Source organism: Indicator indicator, chromosome 37 (assembly GCF_027791375.1).
Source record: "Indicator indicator isolate 239-I01 chromosome 37, UM_Iind_1.1, whole genome shotgun sequence".
NCBI lineage: Eukaryota > Metazoa > Chordata > Aves > Piciformes > Indicatoridae > Indicator > Indicator indicator.
Window position 1 is genome coordinate 4,512,465 of NC_072046.1, and position 21,210 is coordinate 4,533,674.

General features: G+C 48.6%; 2 pseudogenes; one reads left to right on the forward strand and one right to left on the reverse strand.

Annotated features, from left to right (window-relative positions):
- Positions 1–4,692: 4,692 nt before the first annotated feature.
- On the forward strand, positions 4,693–5,462 carry LOC128978464 (feather keratin Cos1-2-like; annotated as a pseudogene).
- Positions 5,463–20,003: 14,541 nt separating this feature from the next.
- On the reverse strand, positions 20,004–20,973 carry LOC128978463 (feather keratin Cos1-2-like; annotated as a pseudogene).
- Between the last annotated feature and the right edge of the window lie 237 nt (positions 20,974–21,210).

Sequence of the window (21,210 nt, forward strand, 5' to 3'; positions counted from 1 at the left end):
CTCTGTGCTTCTGTCTCTTGCTCCCTCATCCCCTCTCTTGCTCTGTCTCGCTTTGCTCTCCAAAACAATCCTCTATTTTTGTATCATTCCATTAAACTCTCCTGATCTCAACCTACAGGGTTTTTGCTTTTTCATGTGCTCCCAGTCCTGATTCCTGTGACAGCAGGAGGGATGTGTCAAGTTTTGTGTAAGCAGCTGTTTAGGACTCTGCTGCTGGCTTGGTCAAACCCATGACAACCCTAATTATGGTCATGAGACCTTGACTCTCTAACTCACAGATTTGCCTTTCCAGCTTGACCACAGCAGACATATGGAAGAAAAAAACCTGAGACAGAACATGAGCATAATGACTTAATGTCAGGGCACAACTGCAGATCTATGATCTGATTGGGGTTTTGGAGAAGCTGAGATCTCTCTCATGTCTGTGGTGTGCAGTGTCTCTGCAAAGCAAAAGCCCAAACTGCAAACCCTGCACTCCCTAAGAGCAGACTTTTACCCCACAAGGAAGGATTCTAGGAAGAATCCTTTGTGAAAGTGCCAAGAGGGGTGAGAGAGGCTCAGGGGGAATGTGAAATGGCACAGTTAAATATCTGGCGATGAGAACATTATGGAAATGATCATAACAAGCTACATCTGTTCATCTCACCATGAGGAGGCATGAAAACAAGGCACGAAAAGGATCTACCAAGGACATTTGATGGCTGCAAGTCTTCAGCATTTCCCCCCACTCTTTCAGCATGACTCATAATGCCATTTTCCAAAGAGAATTCAAAGTTGCATCCATCCCTTACCCAGGCCTGAACTGTTTGGTTTATCTTGAATTTTCTCTTCATCTCAATTTTCTTTCTACTCTCCTGGACCAGTGTGAATCATTTCTTCTGAATTTAGTATTAATCTAAACATGCTTTATACTCCACTGTAGCAAATGGTCTTGGCAAGGTCTTCTGTAATGGAGAGCAGGTTTCAGGGGTGGCCTCTGTGACAACAGTCCTTGTACTGCCTCCCTCTTTCATAAAGCCATTTCCATCAGCTCTAAAACAGACTCAGACTGGGCAAATCCTGAGCCTCAATGACATTAGCAGAGCCTCTGTGCAAAGACAATTCAGAAAACACTTCAGAGGAAGGGAGGGATGAACCAAAGCAGACAGGATCAGAAAAATAATTGAATTTTGATGAGAGGTTTTTGAGTGACAATCTGGCAAGCGATCAATTGATTACTGCTCACACAGATTACTGGGCTTGTAGTGTACATCCCAGTGATGTACATGGGAACACTGGGAGAGCCCATTGTTATCCCTGTGAAAGGCTTATTGGAGCTCACACCTGGAGGTGTGCAAAAGGCAGCTTGCATTCAGGCTGTGTATGAACTTGGAGACATAGAATTCCAGCGGCAGCTGTGGTAAACCCTGAGCACCTTACACTGCTTATTAGAGGGCTACCAGGAGCTTTAAAAGTCTATGTTCCCTTAGGGGAAAGACTCAGAGGGCTATAGACCATAACCAGCAAAATCCTCAGAATCTGCCCATGCATATAATGACCTGGGCAGAAATATTAAGCTCTATTGTCACCTACAGTCATGATATGGGCTGGAGTGAATCTGCAAGCAGCACAGATGGGTTCTAAAAAGTTTGGTAGCTTTTCAAACCTCACTGCAAGCAAATTTCCCTGTGGTGAAAGTTTAAACACTTCCAAGATAAACAGCATCAAAAACACATCCTGGAAAGGTCTAATCTGTGGCAAAAGGCAATTTCTTTAGGAATACCTCCTGAAATTTTATATCAGATGTAAAAATTGGTAAAAGTGTTTGAGAGAAAACCACAGAATTCGAGAGAAATTGGAGAAACTGGAGAAACCAGAACCTCCCCCTGCTGCCCTGAGCAGTGCAGTTAACCCTCTTGTGCCTCACTGAGGGGAGTTTAAAGAGAAAAAACCAAACCAAACCAACCAACCAAACAAACAAACAAACAAAACCACCAAATCAACTGAAACCCATGGTGCAAGACGCAGATCCCTCTCATTGCTTTATAAATGCTTATCAGTGCTCTGCTAAAAAGGAGCCTTACATAGTAATCCCTGTAGATCCAAAGCAGATTGGTTTAGAATTTTTGACTCATACTGGGGCCCAGATCAGTGTTTAAATAAACAGCAAGTCAACTAACTGGGAATTAAACCCTCCAGGAAAGCATCAGAATAATAAGGGTAAAGGGCACAGCTGAGAAATGTTCTATAGCATGAACACAGTTATCTTTGCCTGGGGAAAATCCCATAAGGGCTGTTGAGGTGGCTTTAAGCCCTTACAAGGGAAATATTTTTGGATTTGATATATTAGCTGGCAAATGATGGCATCTGCCCAGCAGCTGTGTGTGGAGTTTTGGGAGCTATTGGTTAGAAACTGATCATGTTAACACTTTGCAAAACGCTCCTATATTACCTCAGGCTGAAACAACTTGCATGGCCCAATATTTTTTGCCATCAGCAGCTAAACAGGGCATTGCAGAAGTGATCAGCAATCTGGAAAAAGAGGCAAATAATCAGCTGCACCCACTCCCCTTGCAACTCTCCAGTCTGGCCAGTCCATAAACCTGATGGATGATGGCATTTGACAGTTGATTATGGAAAATTGAATAGTTATACCCCACCATTCACAGCTGTTGGCCCAAGCCTAATCTCAGTGGTAACAGCAATACAGGCTGCTTCCCATTCATGGATGGCTGCTTTAGATGTTAAAGAGACATTCTTTAGGATCTCCCTAATGGAGCGTCCCACATTACACCCATCTTGATAGGGGCTGAAAAGAACCCAGCCCCCAGGTGGACAAAAGAAACCTGATCCTGGTGGGCAGAGACAGAGATTTGGTTTTCCCCCTCCCAGGAGGAGGGGTCCACTGGGTGAAAGGTCTATTCCACTCCCTCTTCCTGTCCAGCAACCCTGTTTAAGGAGAGACAAGTCTGAGCTCTTTCTCTTTTCCCCTGCCTCACCTTCTCGAGAGAGGCCATCAGCTGCTGCCGCCTCCCTCACTCACCACGTGGCAGGCCTAATCCAAGCTGCATCCACACTTTCTAAAGAACTGAATCCATTTGCATCAAGGGAATCCAATGCCAGCTGGGCCTGGTTTTGTATATTTTTCTATTCACCCTTTCCTTATACCTTTCTAACCTTCTCTGTTACTGCTATATATGTATTTTGTTAAAAAATTTCCTTTTTTTACTTCCAAAGTAAAGTGGAGTCCCTCAGGGATCAGTGCTGGGACCAGGCTTGTTCAACATCTTTGTTGGTGCCATGGACAGTGGCACTGAGTGCACCCTCAGCAAGTTTGCTGATGACACCAAGCTGTGTGGTGCAGCAGACAGGCTGGAGGGAAGGGATCCATCCAGAGGGACCTTGACAGGCTGGAGAGGTGGGCACAAGCCAACCTCATGAGGTTCAACAAGACCAAGTGCAGGGTCCTGCATCTGGGTTGAGGCAATCCCAAGCACAAATCCAGGCTGGGCAGGGACTGGCTGGAGAGCAGCCCTGAGGAGAGGGACTTGGGGGTGCTGGTGGATGAGAAGCTCAACATGAGCTGTCAATGTGCACTTGCAGCCCAGAAAGCCAACCAGATCCTGGGCTGCATCAAGGGAAGTGTGGCCAGCAGGTCAAGGGAGGGGATTCTTCCTCTCTACTCTGCTCTGGTGAGACCCCACCGGGAGTACTGCATCCAGTTCTGGAGCCTCAATTACAGGAGGGATATGGACATGCTGGAAGGTGTCCAGAGAAGGGCCACCAGGATGATCAGAGGGCTGGAGCACCTCTCCTATGAGGACAGACTGAAAGAGTTGAGGCTGTTCAGTCTGGAGAAGAGAAGGCTCCAAGGTGACCTTATTGTGGCTTTTCAATATCTGAAGGGGGCCTACAAGAAAGCTGGGGAGGGACTTTTTAGGATATCAGGACTGGGGGTAATGGAATAAAGCTGGAAGTGGGGAGATTCAGGCTGGATGTGAGGAAGAAGTTCTTCCCTATGAGAGTGGTGAGAGCCTGGAATGGGTTGTCCAGGGAGGTGGTTGAGGCTCCATCCCTGGAGGTGTTTAAGGCCAGGCTGTATGAGGCTCTGGACAGCCTGATCTAGTGTGAGGTGTCCATGCCCATGGCAGGGGGGTTGGAACTAGATGATCCTTGTGGTCCCTTCCAACCCTGACTGATTCTATGAAATTTCTAGGAGCCTGATGGGTAGCTGGTACAGTTGCAGTACCTGCTGGTACACTGTCAGATACTGAAAAGGGGCAAACCCTAAATTGCAAGAAAGAATTACAGCAATATTGGGATACTGGAGAGAGCACAAACCTGGGTTTTCAGCGATTGCTTGTCTCTTGTATGATTTGCTCAGGACACAATATGGGATTGGACGCCACAACATAGAGCTGGATGAGAAACACGAGAGCAGTGCCCATTTCCTGACAACCAGGCCACAATCAAGCCCTCAGGAATGAGCCAGGCACACATCACCTGCCTGCATGGGATGCCACCAGCAATGCAGCTGACTCTTCTGCCTACACTGACGTCTCTCTGCCCTGCACAGCCTTGAGGGTCTCACCTGGGCACTGACAGCAGACTTCCTAAAGGAAAGAATGTGGCAGAAGGCAGGAAATGAAGCAGCAGTGGAACAGGAACCCAGGGCACAGCTTGTCCCTTCTGCTGGGATGGTTTGCATTTGTCATGAGCTGCTCAGAGAATTCTTCCTTCCACAAAGCTGCCTCTGGGCCTGAGGCACTGCAGCACGCCTATAAAAGGCAGCTCAGCTCTCTGCTCTCTCTCATCCACTTCTCTCACCTCCTTCTGCTTGGGAACCAGGTGAGTCTGAAGCCTCTGCTCCTCCTCCTGCAATATCAGCTCTCTCCCCAATGGAATCTCATTTGAGAGAGGCTATTCTAACACTGGTCTGGGAGCTGCTTGTACTGGAAGAAAGATGGGGAGGGAAGGTCTTCAACAGAGAGAGGCTGGGACGTAGCTGAGGTGTCTCATGGGCTTTGAAGGGAGCAGGTTATGCTGGTCCAGGAGGGAACCTGGCTCCACTGGGGTTGGTGCAGAGCTGCTTCTAATGTTTTCCCATACTGAGCTTCCACGATCCTCTCTCACAGGTGTACCTGCAGCCCAAAACCATGTCCTGCCCTGAGAAGTGCCAAAGCTGCCAGGCCTGTGAGCCCTGCTGCCAGCCCTGTGGCCCAACCCCTCTGGCCAGCAGCTGCAATGAGCCCTGCTGCAGGCAGTGCCAGAGCTCCACCATCGTCATCCAGCCCTCCCCTGTGGTGGTGACCCTGCCCGGCCCCATCCTCAGCTCCTTCCCACAGAACACTGCTGTGGGCTCCTCCACCTCTGCTGCTGTTGGCAGCATCCTCAGCTGTGATGGAGTGCCCATCAACTCCGGAGGCTTTGACCTCTCCTGCATCACCAACCGCTATTGCTGCAGACCCTGCCGCCCCTGCTAGAGCTGCTGGCAATGGCCTCAGCAAGAAGAACTTGCAATACCTTAGACCTTGATGCCAGACACGAGATAGAGCTTTGGACCACTCTGTTTAGCTAACTTCTGCACCTGCCGACTTCTCCTGCAAAGGGTGGCAGGCAGGGGTCAGCCTGTGCTGTCTGGAAGTGTGGATTATGTCTACATTTGCTTCTTCTGCTCTCTTCTCTGTCTCTTCACTTTGCTGTAGCTCTCTCCCATTGCCAGCCTAGCAGGCACCTCTTGGCCTCCCTTCCTTGTCAGGGCAGGCAGATGGACACCCTGCAGCACTGCCACCCCAACCCCATCTTAGTGGCTGCCCCTAGTGCACCTTTTTCTTCTCATTAAAGTTCTGTTGCATTTAAACTTGGGCCTCTGACTCCTCTTTCATTCTGTGGTGAGCCTTCCAGTGTGCTCAGGGGAAAAGGTGGTTTTGGACAGGATTTGTTGAAATTCTGTGAAAAGAGAATCCTTCCTTGTTTGAAAAGGAAGGAGGTGGTAGATTTCACTGCACTGGGTTGTCCTTGCTGTGCAGTCCACTGGAGCTGAGCAAGACATTCCTGCCTTCTTCAGAGCAAACAGCTACCACTCTTACAGCTTTGCTGCATCTCTTCCCACATGAGCCTTGAGCATTGGGCCTTGGAGCCAAAGTAGTGCTGCCCTCGGCTGCAGAGCTGATGTCTGCAGTTGGGCAACAAATGAGGGCAGTAGTCCCTGTGGCTCTCGTGTAACCAATCTCCTCCAGCTCTGGATGGACAGTTGCTGGGGCAGGTACTTCAAAGAGAGGATGTCTGCAGAAGTGGCTGGAATAGGATGGGAGGGCCACAAGAACATTTGCTCCCTGAGTGTCCCTTCAGGATATCCACACTTTCTGGCCATCCTCCCACCATTTAGAGATGGAGGGGGACTGGGCAAAGGACAGCAGAGCACACACCATCCCCATAGCAGCTTGGACTCTGCACAGCCCAATGCTTCTCTTTCTACTCATGGCATGTTCCAGACACCCACCTTCCCTCAGTCTGTGCACACAACCTGTGGCTTCACTCTCAATGCCAATGTTCAGGAGTGATTTTCAGTGAGAATTGACCATTTCTTCTGAGATGTTGACCTTTGGTAATGCTCTAAACCCTAGCATGCCTTGGGTTTCCATGGTCTCCCAGGCGCAGAAAAGGAGCTCCTGCATGCATTGCTGGGCCCAAAATAATGTTACAGGCACACAGTACTCCATGGACCTGTTGCAGGTATTTAGGAATTCCTTTCAGTGATGCTTGACAATTTCTTTGACCTCCATTCTCAGAACCAGGTAATGATTTCAAGGCTTGTCACCTGTAAGAAACCACCACCTCCTAGGTCCAGAGGAGAAAGCCCTGAAAGCACCACTGAGCTTGAATAAGGCCTCAGGCATGTAGGGTCCCATGGAGCAGAGGATGGTCCCTTCACTCGCCTCCTGCCTGCTCTTCTGGGCAGTCGCTGTCCATACTCATCATCTTGGCAGTGGGCACCTTCTTCATGTGCCCAGAGGCCAAGGCCTCACTTTTTCCTCTTGCAGACCTGCAAGCAGTGGCACTGGGTGGTTCACCAGTGGTTTTTCCTGCTCTGGCAGTGAATCATTTTGGTCTCTCAGCTTACAGCCCCTTTAACATCTTCATAGAGATGAAGATGGCAGGTGATCCTGCAACTGGCTATATGGAAGAATCATCCTCTGAGGTCTCTGCAGACACAATATGCATCCAGCTTTCCAGCTGCAAGTGTAGACTAGGGAGCACAGATGTGAGCATATTAACTGAGCAGGTTAATACAGACCTTCTGTCTGTATCTCTCTGACCATCCATGCTCCCATCCCTCACAGGCACAGCACATCTCTATTCCTCAGGAGCCTTTTTGCCTCCTTCTGATTCACCCCAGATGGATACAAAAACTCAGCTCTGTCTGTCACTCCAGAAGACACCACTGCTAACACATGCACTTCTACTTCTTCAGAAAGAAAAACTCAGCTAGAAGTTCTTTGCTGGCACCATGGCTGCTTTTGTTAGCTTCCAACACAGCTGCTCTCCAAGGATCTTCTCTGTGCTCAAACAGATGGACAGAGCATGACACTACACTGAGGAACAAGCTCCTTTCTAGAACAGGAGTGGACAGCTGCATTGTCAGGAGACTGGGGCACAGGGATTCCATTCAGCAATGCAGTGGTGATTCCTCTGAGACAGATGAAAGACATGAAAGGCAGAGGCATGGGTGGGAATATGGTTGAACAGAAAATCTTCCCCAGTCTCAGGGCTGATGAGTCTGTTCACAGGCTGAGGTTTGGCTGATGCCCAGGTGCACAGCTAGAAGGGATTTTGCTTCCTCAGGCCATTTTGGCTAGGAGATAAACCCACAAGAGCAGTCATGTCTCACAAGGAGGGGTCCCTTCTGCAACAGTGTGCTTCAGAGGAGGCTGAGGGGAGAAGAAGAGCAGCACAAGGCAGGCGGATCTTTTGAATACTCATTCCCATGGCACAGTTAGTTTCAGCTCAGTGGGTTTGATAGAGCCTGGTATGGTTCATGTGGCATCCTTCAATAGCTTTCCCTCAGCTCCAACTGCTTGAACCTGACAGTTTTATTGGATTGTTTTGCTCTTTTCCCAAGCCTGAATTCAGACACAAAAGTCACACCAGTGCCTGCCGTTAACAACATCTGTTGCAGAGGCTGGGGAGACAGAGTGAGACCCAACCTCACCACAACTTCATCAGACCATTTCTGGAGAGGCTGAGGTCAGACTTATGTGCAAGTAGTGCTGGGGAGGGAAACACTCCACAGAACATACACACAGTCATTCTTAATATGTGATGCTCCATGCTTTGGGCACCACTGTGGGCTCAGTGGAGAGACAGGTGATGCTGTTGTGCACATTGGCATCCCACACAGGGAAGAGCACCTGGAAGCTCTCCACAGACATCCCAGAGCATAGCCTCCCTGAATCTACCCAAGGTTTGGATTTATCCCCCCACAATAACATCCGAGAGGCCTGGGTCAGCAGTTCTTCTTGCTCCAGTCTTTGCCATACTGAATGACACATCTCACCAAAGCTGCATGTCCCACCAAGATTGCTAGAAAAAAATATGGCTATGCCTTCCTTTCCTTTTTGCAGGCTGCCCAGAGTTCCAGGAAAGGCTGAGTTGGTTCCTGGCTTCTCCTTCCTCTGCTAGCTTAAATCAGCCTCCAAAACACCCTACGGAAAGTGAAGAAAACCTCATCAATTGTTGTTCCAGACAGATCTCCTTGTATCTCCACACTGTTGACCTAGGGATGCTCTCTAGAGAGATGACAGACTGGTGCTCATCCCAAGAAAAGGAATCAAGTTGCAATCTTTGCTGTGCCACAGGTTGCCTAAGGCCAGGGTTGGGTTTTTCAGCACTTGGGGATTCTTGCTTGACCAGTGTGGCAGCATCTGGGCTTTGCACAGCCCTGTAAGTCAGAAGGTGTTTGAGCCATCCTCTCAGGCAGGTGTATCTGCTGTAGAACTGCTGCCTCCAAGCTCCACATGACACTGCCAAAGTGTCCTTGGGCACCTGAAAATTTATGTAGTAGACTAAGGCACAGATCATGCAGTCCACTGTGAGGCAATAGAAAGGTGCTGGGAGATTTACAGTGTCTTACGTATCACGATAATCTCAATCAACCAAATCATTCCCTATCACGGGAGGTCTCCGAGATGATTTTCTCTGGTCTGCCTCCTCAGAGTGGAGGAGGCCTGCTTCAAACCCACTCATATCCACTCTGTCTATAGATACTGGCTAGATGGAAGTTGGGCCAGGCACAATCAAAGTTTCCTCAGGGACTGGTGGAACTCAGGACCCTCATCCCAAAGGGCTCTTTCCAGCTTTCATGTTCAGATATTCAACACCGTAACTCTGCTTTGCAAACTCCATTCTCAAGGTATGAACTTACTTTTCTGTGAGCCCCAAAACGTATCTCTACAGCAAGTGACTGGATGAAGTACTTATTCAATCTCCAGGACCTTACATCAATACCAAAAGTTCAGTGTTTGCAGTTAAGGATAATATGTAGAACAAGCTCTTTGTCTCAAAACCAATCACAACAAGGAATACTTGAAGACTTGGTAACCCTTTTCTCATGGTGATGGAGAACTTTAGCTAATTTCTTGAGATTAATCTCTTAGCAGAAAAGGAGATTATGAAATTGGAGGACTCTGTATCTGAGCATGTTCACAGAACAGCCAAACAAAACATGCCAAATGAGTGTTTTTCTAACATAGCTCAGAGTTTCCATGGTTATCACAGAATCACAGAAAGTTAGGGATTGGAAGGGACCTCCAAAGATCATCCAGTCCAACCTCCCTGCCAGAGCAGGATCACCTAGAGCAGATCACACAGGAACACATCCAGGAGAGTTTTGAATATCTCCAGAGAAAGAGACTCCACAACCTTTCTGGGCAGCCTGTTCCACTGTTTTGTCACCCTCACAGTGAAAAGGTTTTCCCTTCTGTTCCCATGGAAACTCTTCTGCTCCAGCTTGCTCTCATTATCCCTTGTCCTATCATTGGACATCACGAAGAAGAGCCTTGCTCCATTCTTCTGACACTGCCCTTCACATATTTATAAACATGAAGGCAACCCTCAGTCTCCTCCTCTCCCAGCTCAAGAGCCCCAGCTCCCTTAGCCTTTCCTCGTGAGGAAGATGTTCCACTCCCTTAATCGTCTTCGTGGCTCTGCACTGGACTCTTTTAAGCAGTTCCCTGTTCTTCTTGAACTGAGGGACCCAGAACCAGACACAATCTGTTAGTAATGTCAACAAGTCAACAGAAACACCCCTCACGCACAGGCAGCATTGCCCAGTTCTTACAGCAGGACCTAGACCTCTCCATCTACCCACAGGCAGGAGGATCTCTGCTGCCCCCCCTCCCTGTGCACAGTAAAAAGCTGCTGCTCCTCACTGGGAACCAGCAGCGCCAGCAGCTTCAATCATCCTTCCCAGACACTGCCACCAGTCCCATCATGATTTCCTCCCCTGACACCAGTGCCAAGGCAGAGGATTTCTGTCTCCATCCTAGTGGGAGTGTGGAGGACACTGGGTGTGAGTAACAGAGAGGTCTTAGGCCTGGTGGGCAGCCCCTATAGCTGTGTCAGGGTTGGGGGGAGAGATGACCTCTTGGATCTGCAGAGCTTTGGTGGGCCTGATGCTGATGCTGGAGTTGATGCCACATTGGGGTGAGAAAACCATTTTGAAAACTCTGAGAGATCCTGTGTGAGATCCTCTGCTTGTCGTTGTCTGCTGGAGCTGTTCCACAGTAGGAGAACACGGAAACCTGTGATCCCTCAAACACAGTAAAAACTCCTGTACCAAACAGGTTCTGAAAGCCTGGCACAGGTTGCCCAGGGAAGTGTTTGAATCGCCATGCCTGGATGTATTGAAAGCCATCTGGACATGGTGCTCAAGGCCATGGTGCAGGAGTGGCCCTGGCAGAGTTAGCTCATGGGTGGACTTGGTGACCTCAGAGACGCCTTCCAAACATAGTGACTCTGTGAGCTCCTGTGTTTGGAGGCTTCACCTGCCGGAGCTGTCCCCACAATGGACCCCTGTTGGCTGCTCCAGACCGGGGCACTGCCGCTGTCGGGGCCGGAGTCGCTCGCTCGGCGGAAGCACCCCTGGGCCAGGCAGGACGAGTGGGCGGAGCGGCAGAGCTCCCTGGCGGGCCCGCCCGGGGCTGAATCAACCAGCCCCGCCCCACCCAGCGGCGATTCGTGTGCGGCCGCAGCTACAGCTCCTCCCCCCATGTCTCCCAGGGCGCAGGAATACTCTGCTGCCGAGCCACAGGGAGCTGGACAGGCGGTTTGCTGCCACCGACAGCTGCCCCGCCAGGGACTGCATCTGCTGGGTCTCTTTAAAGGTTTGGATGAGGTAGGAGGGAGCTCGGCCCGGGAACTGCCGGTACCAGACGATGAAGTCGAACAACCTTATGTTGGGGTGTGAGCAGCCAAAGGTGATGCCAGTGCCCTCGGTAATCTCTGCCAACGGCTCCTGCTGCTCCTGGACTCTGCCCGCAGCCGCTGTTGAAGAAAGAGAAAAAGAAGAAACTCCCTTCAAAACCTCCTTTCTGCCCAGCGCCACCTAATCCAGCAGAAGCAGCCAGGAATTAAGAGAGATGTTGAGCAGTTTCCAGAGGATGGCAACGTACGATGCTGGTCGTGTCCATCAGCAGCCGGCGCAAAGATGGATCCGAGAATAGCAGGTGCAAGGTGGAGAGGCTCAAAAGAAGTGAAAAGGGCACAAGGGAAGGAAGCAGCAAGGGGAAGGAAGGAAAAACGTGGAGCGCTGGACAGAAACCACAGCGGAGTTTGCCTAGGGGATGTGGGATGGCAGCAGAGGCACGGGTGGGCGAAGGATTGCTCCTGAAGAAGCCAGAGGAGAGGGCAGCATCGGGGGACCTGCGGGGACACCCCAGTCTTGTCCCGACCCCACCGCATCCCTGCACCCAGCAACACCGCCGCCAACCCTGCGCGCCCTGACCCCGCCGCATTGTACCGCTCCGCCACTGGCGGATGGAGAACTTTAGCTAATTTCTTGAGATTAATCTCTTAGCAGAAAAGGAGATTATGAAATTGGAGGACTCTGTATCTGAGCATGTTCACAGAACAGCCAAACAAAACATGCCAAATGAGTGTTTTCCATGGTTATCACAGAATCACAGAAAGTTAGGGATTGGAAGGGACCTCCAAAGATCATCCAGTCCAACCTCAGATGGCTGCCCCTTGTGCACTTCCTTTTGTTTTCTAGACTCATTAAAGTTGTGCTGCATCCCAGCCTTAGTGTCTGACTCCTCTTTCATTTGTGGTGACCCTTCCAGTGTTCTCAGGGGAAAAGGTGGTTTTGGAGAGGATTCTGTTGGGTGCAAAAGAGGATCCTCTCTGTAGAGGAAGAGATCTTAGGATTCACTGCTTTGGGTTGCCCTTTGTGTGCAGTCCCTTGGAGCTGAGCAAGACATTCCTGGCTACTCCAGAGCCAATGGCCTTCCCTCTTACCACCTTGTTATCATCTCTTCCCAGATGAGCCTTGAGCCCTGAGCTTTAGAGCACATTCAGTGAATGGGGAACCCAAGCCTTGGCTGCAGAGCTCATGGCTGTGTTAGGCCAATGTATGAGGTTGAAAATCTTTGTGGCTCTTGTGCAATGGATCCCCTCTAGCTCCGGATGGATCTGTCCTGGGGGAGGAGGTTCAAATAGAGGATATGTCCTTATATTGATGTGATATTAATAACTAGCACAGATATTTATAAAATATTTATTATTATGTATTAATATTAAAAATTGCACATAACTTATTTACAGTATATTTGCAGTTAGGGGTGTATGGTCATGGTTGGTAATCTCCACAAAAGGGTATGGGCAACAGTTTAAACAATAAAGTGTAATTAGAAAATGCGAACCAGTTATTCAACCAGAAAGACTACCTGCAGTGCAATATGCTGCTTGCCCACTAGGGAAAGACTTGACTGGCACCTTGCTGCTGAAACAGGTAGGAGTCAAGGCACAAGAGAATCTTATACAAAGAGATTTAACAGAAATAAACCAGTTACTCACAAGTTATGAGTCCAGAATTTACCGAGGCTGCTGCATTTGTAATCCACACATTATGGTGCCTCATGGCTCACACGGGGATTTAAACAAAACCAAAACAGCATTAGACATGTGGAAGCCGAAAGAGTAGTTTCACTTTCTGTTAGGTTTGCAGCTTGTTGCTGTAGTGCAGACTTGGGGACATCGTTATCCCTGAAGACTTTTAGCTTTGTAGCTAAGCACAAATGTGATTGCTGCCAAGACTTGGGGAGCTTGGCAGTGCCACTGGCTGGTGTCTGGGGTGGTCCCTCCTCAGGGCATGTGTGGAGGCAGCTCTCTTCCATGGTTCGCAGGATGCGGCAGTTTCCGGGGCGAGCTGAATACTGCCAAAGGGGAAAGTTCACCTGGGAGGCTATGGGCATGCAGTTTTCCTGGTGCTGGCAGCACTGCAGAGTTTGCAGAGTGCAGTGACAGGCACAGATGGAGCTCTGGATTGTCCTGGCACTTAGTTCTCAGGGCTGTGGAGCACTGCAGTTTATGTTCAGCGGCTCTTTTTCCCAGCTCAGCAGCCAGCACTGCTCTGGACAAGTGGGACCTTTTTTGGGCTCAGATCTTTCCTGGGTCCTTGTCCCAGGATGGCTGTGGCTGGCTGTGAGTCTCCACTCCTGAGCGAGCAGGCCTCGAACGGTTCCTGCTCTTGGTGCTGCAGGATCAGACCCCTCAGATCAGGTGTGCTGCAGTTTGCAGTTGTCATGCACAGAACTGCCAAAAAGGGGTTCGGGCAGGTTCTTCACTGGCTCATGGGTGTAGAGTCTCTCACAACTTGGGCGAGGTTCTGGTTCTTCTGGGTCTCTGTCCCTTTCTGCACAGGACTGGTACAATGCATTACTGCAAAGGGCTCTTTGCTGGTTCCAGGTAAACTGAGGCATGGCTTGGTTCTGGGTTACAGGCAGGCATGAGGCTCTAGGCTTTTCCCAGGTAGCAAATAAGCTTGACAGGGCTTCTTTCTGGGCAGCAGGCAAGTTGCATTATTTACAACCTTGGTTTGTATTTATCATTTGCTTGAAGCTTGAATTACCCAATGGCAAAACTTGGTAAACACACCAATTAACCTATAGCAGAGCATTAACCAGAATTCTTCACAGAATCACAGAATTAACCAGGTTGGAAAAGACCTTCAAGATCATCAAGTCCAACCTATCACCCAACACCATCTAATCAACTAAACCATGGCACTAATTTCCTCATCTAGTCTTATTTTAAACACTTTCAGGGACAGTGACTCCACCACCTCCCTGGGCAGCCCATTCCAATGGCCAATATCTCTTTCTGTGAAGAATTTCTTCCTAACATCCCTCCTAAACCTCTCCTGGCTCAGCTTGAAACTGTGTCCATACATGTTCCATACATGGAAGAAGCATAATCACAAACATAAGCAACTCATGAGCTGGACACATGATTGCTGTTTACCCCAACTAACGCAGAGAGGGGAACAAGTCTTGGCATGATGGTGTTTACCCAGGCTAGATGATGCCTGGCCTTTGTTTTCAGCACTGGGCTGAAGTACCCACTCCAGAAGGGAGGAGGAAGTGGGCATTTGAGCAAAACATGTAGGAACATGTTTGGGGCTTATTTTGGGCATAATTCTGTGCATATGCACCCTTCCACCACATGTCCAAAGGGTGACTGGAGTGGGGATCTGGAGACAATTATTCCTGCCAGACCTTCAAAAACACACAAGGACTCCAAATGCTTGTAGCTTCATCATCATTAAGCAATATCTGATTACTCCTGACAAAGAAATTCTTCACAAATGCTGTCTTGGTTTCACCTGACTTGTATGAAAACCTGTCCTGGAGCTGATTCAGCTCCAAACCCAACCAAGGTGTTGTGCAGACTTTAGTCCAGGGATTTCCACCATGGGGTTCCGTATGCATCTCTCTTTTAATAATGGGTTGTACCTTGTTCTCCTCTAAAACCTCTGTTTCAGATATGCTTTCATCAGAGGCTGTTGTCATGTTTCTGCATCTGACTCCTGGAGGTCTGTACCAGTAGTTCCTTCTTGGACTCAGTGGGCAGCAGGAGAGTCCTTTGTGCACCAAGTGGATCAAATAATGCACAAGTTTGCTCTCTCTCTCTTTGCAGCTGTCTCTGCAAATACTGTGTCCTGCTCTCGAGCTTTTCAGTACAGTCCTGTGCCTGAAGTAAGCAAGCACTTAGTATGGCACACATAGGTCCTTTATCTGTGATACTCCAAAACCTTACAAGGCTTAGCTGAAATGCTTCCATGACTGCTACGGGGTCAGAGCAGTTTCCCTTTGCCTGTTTAATGTCTAGGACTGAAGGTGCTGTTATGGTTTGGAGCTGGTAGCTTATCTCAGTTTCCTAACTCTGAACAAAGAATAGGAACTTTCTGGACATCTGTGAGTAAAAGGTAAATAAAAGTTAGCCATTGGATGCAAAATAAAACCATAGATATATCTATATAATTCCATTTGCTTGCAGACTGGGATAAAAATCAGGTGCATAAATTATTCTGTCTCTTTGCTTCTTCACTTTCATGACTTGCATGGCTTGTTCCCTTTCTCTCTGACCTTGCATGCAAGCTGAACTGTCTTCTGTTTAGATTGTGTAAGGTATATGGGGGGGGATGTGAAAGGAAGTAGCAGCAGGCAAGCTGGGAGCAGCCCCCTGGACATTTGCAGAGCGGTTGAGGGAGGGGAGGTGGGGGGGTCTTGTGTTGTTTGCAAATTATAAATATATGTAAATATTGTACATTTTGTATATATTCATTGCATTTCATATTTCTGGATTTTAGTTGGCTTGTAAATATACCTTCATTTGCTCCCCAAACCTTCTGAGCTAGTCTGGTGATTTATTTTGGGGGTAAATCTCCAAATTTCTGTTGGGGACAATTCCTAAACCCACCAGAGTGCATAGCTGTGTTTATACATAAATTCCTCAAAAGACATCCTGCTTGATCTAAGCCAAAAATGTCTCGAAGGAGACAGACAAAACACGTGACTAATAGTCACTGATTTATTACAATTATGACTGCTCAATACAATACAATTACAGAATACAATGACAGGTTCGGATGTCAGTTGGGAAAATGCTGTTGCACAACTAATCAAAGTATTCGACTGTTTAGAGCAGATGACCCAATATATGCACACACCTCACTCATAAAAGGAAAATCTCCCATGGATACCCAGGATATATTTGTATGCTCATCAAGGAGCAGTGGAGTGAGGTTCCTTAGGTTCTGTTCTAAGGGGCAGAAGTTCTGAACTGCAAAAGCTGCTTCTGTGGAGCAAGTCTCCATTTATACTCCTCTTGCTTTCACTGTGGTCAATTAATTAATTAGTGGGTTCCTCAAGCAAACAAAAGGACGCCAGACAAAGGGGCAACAGAGGTCTGATTAACATCAGCTTCTGCAAGGCTCAAGATACTTCCTGCCTCATCTGAGGGAGCATTTGCAACTGCCACACTACTCCACTGTACCCACTTGCAGAAAATCCTGCTGCCACTAAGAACAAAAGATAGAGGAGGTGCTTCAGAAGACATTGCAGATATTGCCTTCAGCCTGTGAAGAGAGCATGGTGGAGGATCCAGACTGCAGATCATGGAGGACACCATGCTGCAGTGTCACCCCAAGGATTGCAGTCTATGGACAGGACTCATTCTGAATCAGGTCTTCAGATGCTTCATTCTGTGGAAGGGTGTGGGGGCTGCGTCAGGTCCACAGATTCCTTGCCTGGGAAAGAAGAACTTGGCCTTGAGCAGATTACTGTGTTTCAGTGAAGATATGGGAGGCCTCAGAGGTGCAGGTGGTTTGCAAGGACGAAGAGTGACTGGGAAACAGTGAGATAAAAGGTTTGAATTATCCCGTGTGAAAGTTAGCAATAATAGCTACTACCATAGTGATATAGTAATAACCAATAAGAGTGTTAAAAACAACTTGATAACCAATTAGAAGTGGCCACAGTAGTATAGAAAACATATAAATGTCTGTTGTTAATAATAATAAAGGTGCTCTATGTTTGATACTTGGTCTGTGTGTGTACATGTCGTGCTAGTCTGCCACGAAAGCGACATCTGGTTCACCATGGAGCAGAGGATATGCATGAAGAGGAAAGAACAGCAGAAAAGAACTGTTGTGCTCTCACCACAACCCACGTTCACCACCACATTGCTCTGATTGGTGGTGGAGGAAAGAGAAGGGTTTGGAATAGAAGAGTGAAGCTGAGCCTGGGAACAAGAGGTGGGGGTGGGGTGAAGGCTTTTCAGGACTGGTTTGATCTGTCAATGGCAAAAAATTAAATTAATCTTCCCCAAATTGAGTCTCCTTTGCCCATGATGATAACTGGTAAACAATGTCCCTATCTATATCTTGATCTTTATCTTGACTGATGAGATATTTCACCATGAAAGTCAGTCCACATGATCAGAGATACTGAGTAAGCATGATATTTTTTATCTGCTGGGAACCCCACATCTCTGCAACTTCAGATGAAGCCCCAATGGATTCTTTCAAGGCACCTTTTGCAGGACCCTACCATGTGCTGGTGGCATGATCAGTTCTCAACCTGGGCAGCTACCCATGGAGCTCCATGAAACCCTCTGAGCTGAAATGGGCTGTGCCATGGGAATGAGTATTGAAAAGTTGCACCTGACTAACTTGTGCTGCTCTTCTCCCCTCAGCCTCCACTAGAGCACACTGTGGTGGAAGGGAGCCTGAGGAAGCAAAATCCTTTCCTAGCTGTGCACTTGGGAATCAGCCAACCCTCAACATGTGAACAGACTCATACCCTCTGAGACTGACAGGGAGAATAAGCAAGGAGGCTTTTGACACTTTCATAATGCTTGAGAAATTGCAATCATTATTGGAAAGAATGAAAACTCACAAGACAGAGTAGCAGAGCTCAGAGCCCAAAAGACCAGTTTCAGTAAAACTGTTCTTATCTTCAAACTGTTGAATTGGAAAGAAATACATCAGAATTTGTTATTTTTATGGCATCCTTAATTTCTATTTATGTTCAGATTGATTTTCAGATTGCACATTCTGGGCACAGAATTGGCTCAATGTGCATGATCATGTAGATGATTATTTACAGTCTCCAGATGAATTCTGTTTTAATAATTACAGGATCCTTTAGAAAAAATGTTAATTTTATAAAAGGAGGAAACTGCTTTTGCACTGGCAATGGTGCAGTCTTAAAAGTCCAGGAATGTTGCTTCAGCCTTTGAGGAAAAGCAACCATGGACCTTTGTGCACTGGGTGCTCTCCTGCAGTTGCGGTGACCCATGGGGCTGTGGGGTTCAAAGGGAAAGGGAACTCCACTTTGGGGCTGATGCCAGTACCACTGGTGAATGACCTCAGCCATCCATGTCTGGAGACCAGCTGCCTCCTGCCATGTGGTCAAGTACTGCAGGAAGTTCCTTTTCATCTGCCTCTGTCCATGTGTACTGGCCATGGATCTATGACGGGGCAAAGGAGGGGAGGTGAAATAGTTTGGGTTAAATTAACAAGGCGGGAATTGTAAAATATAATTATTTTTATTTTCACAAAACCCCACCCCAAAACCATGTACAAAAACTGATAAAATTATTTACAAGTTCTATTCGGTCGTGAATTCTTCCATGATGCTTAATGGCAATTTTACAGAATTTAGAGAGTTCAGAGACTGGAAAAACCTATGACACAAATAGCTTCACCCACTTATAAACCAAAGGCCAACCAATAGCCCTTAGGAAGATATGAGCAGGCCAGGATCTACTCATGAGGATTAGAGTAGGAATTTGGAGATGGTCCCTGGCTCGCTCTCTCTGCTGACAGGCTCCAGAAACAGTAGGTTTGTAATCCAGTTGGAGGCTCAGGCTTTATCCCAGGGCTCTGGACCAGGCACTCGAAGCCAGGCAGGACACTGGAGACGACAAGGCCTGAAGTGAGAAGAGGCTTCAGCAGATGTGAGCAAGGCTTGAGCAGGGCTTGAGCAAGCAACAGCAAGGCAGATCTGAGCGAGGCTGATCTGAGCAAGGCAGATCTGAGCAAGGCCCTGAGGCTCCCCAGCCACTTGTATATATACAAAATGCCAGAGGTCACTTGGTCCAATGGGACACTAAAGCTAACATGCAGCCACCCAGTGGAAAGTGTTCTGCCAGGCTATGACCATAAAAGGCAGAGGCAAGGACCTCATATCTGGGGGATCTTATGTGCTCTGACCCCAGATGGCATCTTGTTTACCAGACAGGCAAGGGCCTGGCCCCTTTGTTCCTCTTCCCGCCTTGCCCTGTTGTTGTGGCAGGAAGGAGGGGAGAGACAGGACCTGTCTAGACATCTTAAGGCCTGCCTGGATTTGTACTGGCCATGTGTCATGGCCTTACCAACACAGAGGGGAAGGGAGACATGTGACTGTGGTTATCCCCAGGAATTATGTTCTCTCTATCCATAGTACCGTCTCTTCATCTTCAAAAAAAGAAGGGTCCTCATTTGCACCCTTCAGAATCCTCTCCAAAACCACCATTTCCCCAGAGTACAGAATGTAAAGGTTCACGATGGAATTAAAGAGGACTCAGGGGCCCAGGCTTGGATGCAGCACAACTTTAATGAGTCTAGAGAAGAAAAGGAGGTGCAGCAGAGGCAGCCACTAAGATGGGGTTGGGGTGGCAGTGCTGCAGGTTTTCCATCTGCCTGCCCTGACAGGGAAGGGAGGCCAAGAGGTGCCTGCTAGGCTGGCAATGGGAGAGAGCTACAGCAAAGTGGAGAGAGAGAGAAGAGAGCAGAAGAAGCAAATGTAGACATAATCCACACTTCCAGACAGCACAGGCTGACCCCTGCCTGCCACCCTTTGCAGGAGAAGTCGGCAGGTGCAGAAGTTAGCTAAACAGAGTGGTCCAAAGCTCTATCTCGTGTCTGGCATCAAGGTCTAAGGTGTTGCAAGTTCTTCTTGCTGAGGCCATTGCCAGCAGCTCTAGCAGGGGCGGCAGGGTCTGCAGCAATAGCGGTTGGTGATGCAGGAGAGGTCAAAGCCCCCGGAGTTGATGGGCACTCCATCACAGCTGAGGATGCTGCCAACAGCAGCAGAGGTGGAGGAGCCCACAACAGTGTTCTGTGGGAAGGAGCTGAGGATGGGGCCAGGCAGGGTCACCACCACAGGGGAGGGCTGGATGATTATGGTGGAGCTCTGGCACTGCCTGCAGCAGGGCTCATTGCAGCTGCTGGCCAGTGGGGTTGGGCCACAGGGCTGGCAGCAGGGCTCATAGGCCTGGCAGCTTTGGCACTTCTCAGGGCAGGACATGGTTTTGGGCTGCAGGTACACCTGTGAGAGAGGATTGTGGAAGCTCAGTATGGGAAAACATTAGAAGCAGCTCTGCACCAACCCCAGTGGAGCCAGGTTCCCTCCTGGACCAGCATAACCTGCTCCCTTCAAAGCCCATGAGACACCTCAGCTACGTCCCAGCCTCTCTCTGTTGAAGACCTTCCCTCCCCATCTTTCTTCCAGTACAAGCAGTTCCCAGACCAGTGTTAGAATAGCCTCTCTCAAATGAGATCGTGGAAGCTCAGTATGGAGAAGCACTGCTCCCGACCCCAGTGGAGACAAGTTTTCTACTGCACCAGCATAGCCTGCTCTCTTCAAAAACCATGAGACACCTCAACTAAGTCGCAGCCTCTCTCTGCTGAAGACCATCACTCTCCACTCCCAGGACAAGCGCTTCTCATCCCAGTGTTAGGATGGCCCCTATCAGATGAGATTCCATTGGGGAGAGACCTGATGTTGAAGGAGAAGGAGCAGAGGCTTCAGATTCACCTGGTTCCCAAGGAGAAGGAGGCAAGAGAAGTGGATGAGAGAGCAGAGAGCTGAGCTGCCTTTTATAGCTGTGCTGCAGTGCCTCAGGCCCAGATGCAGCTTTGTGGAAAGAAGAATTCTCTGAACACCTCATGACAAATGTAAAGCATCCCAGCTGATGGGACAAGCTATGTCCTGGTTTCCTGCTCTGCTTTATTTCCTGCCTTCTGCCACACTCTTTTTGTTAGGAAGTCTCCTGTCAGTGGAGGTATGATAGCCCCAGGGATGTCCAGGGCAGGCACATGTGAGTGCAAGCAGGAGATTAAGATCAGCTGCAGGCAGGTGATGTGCACCTGAGACATTTCTGAGTGCTTGTTTGTGACCAAGCTGT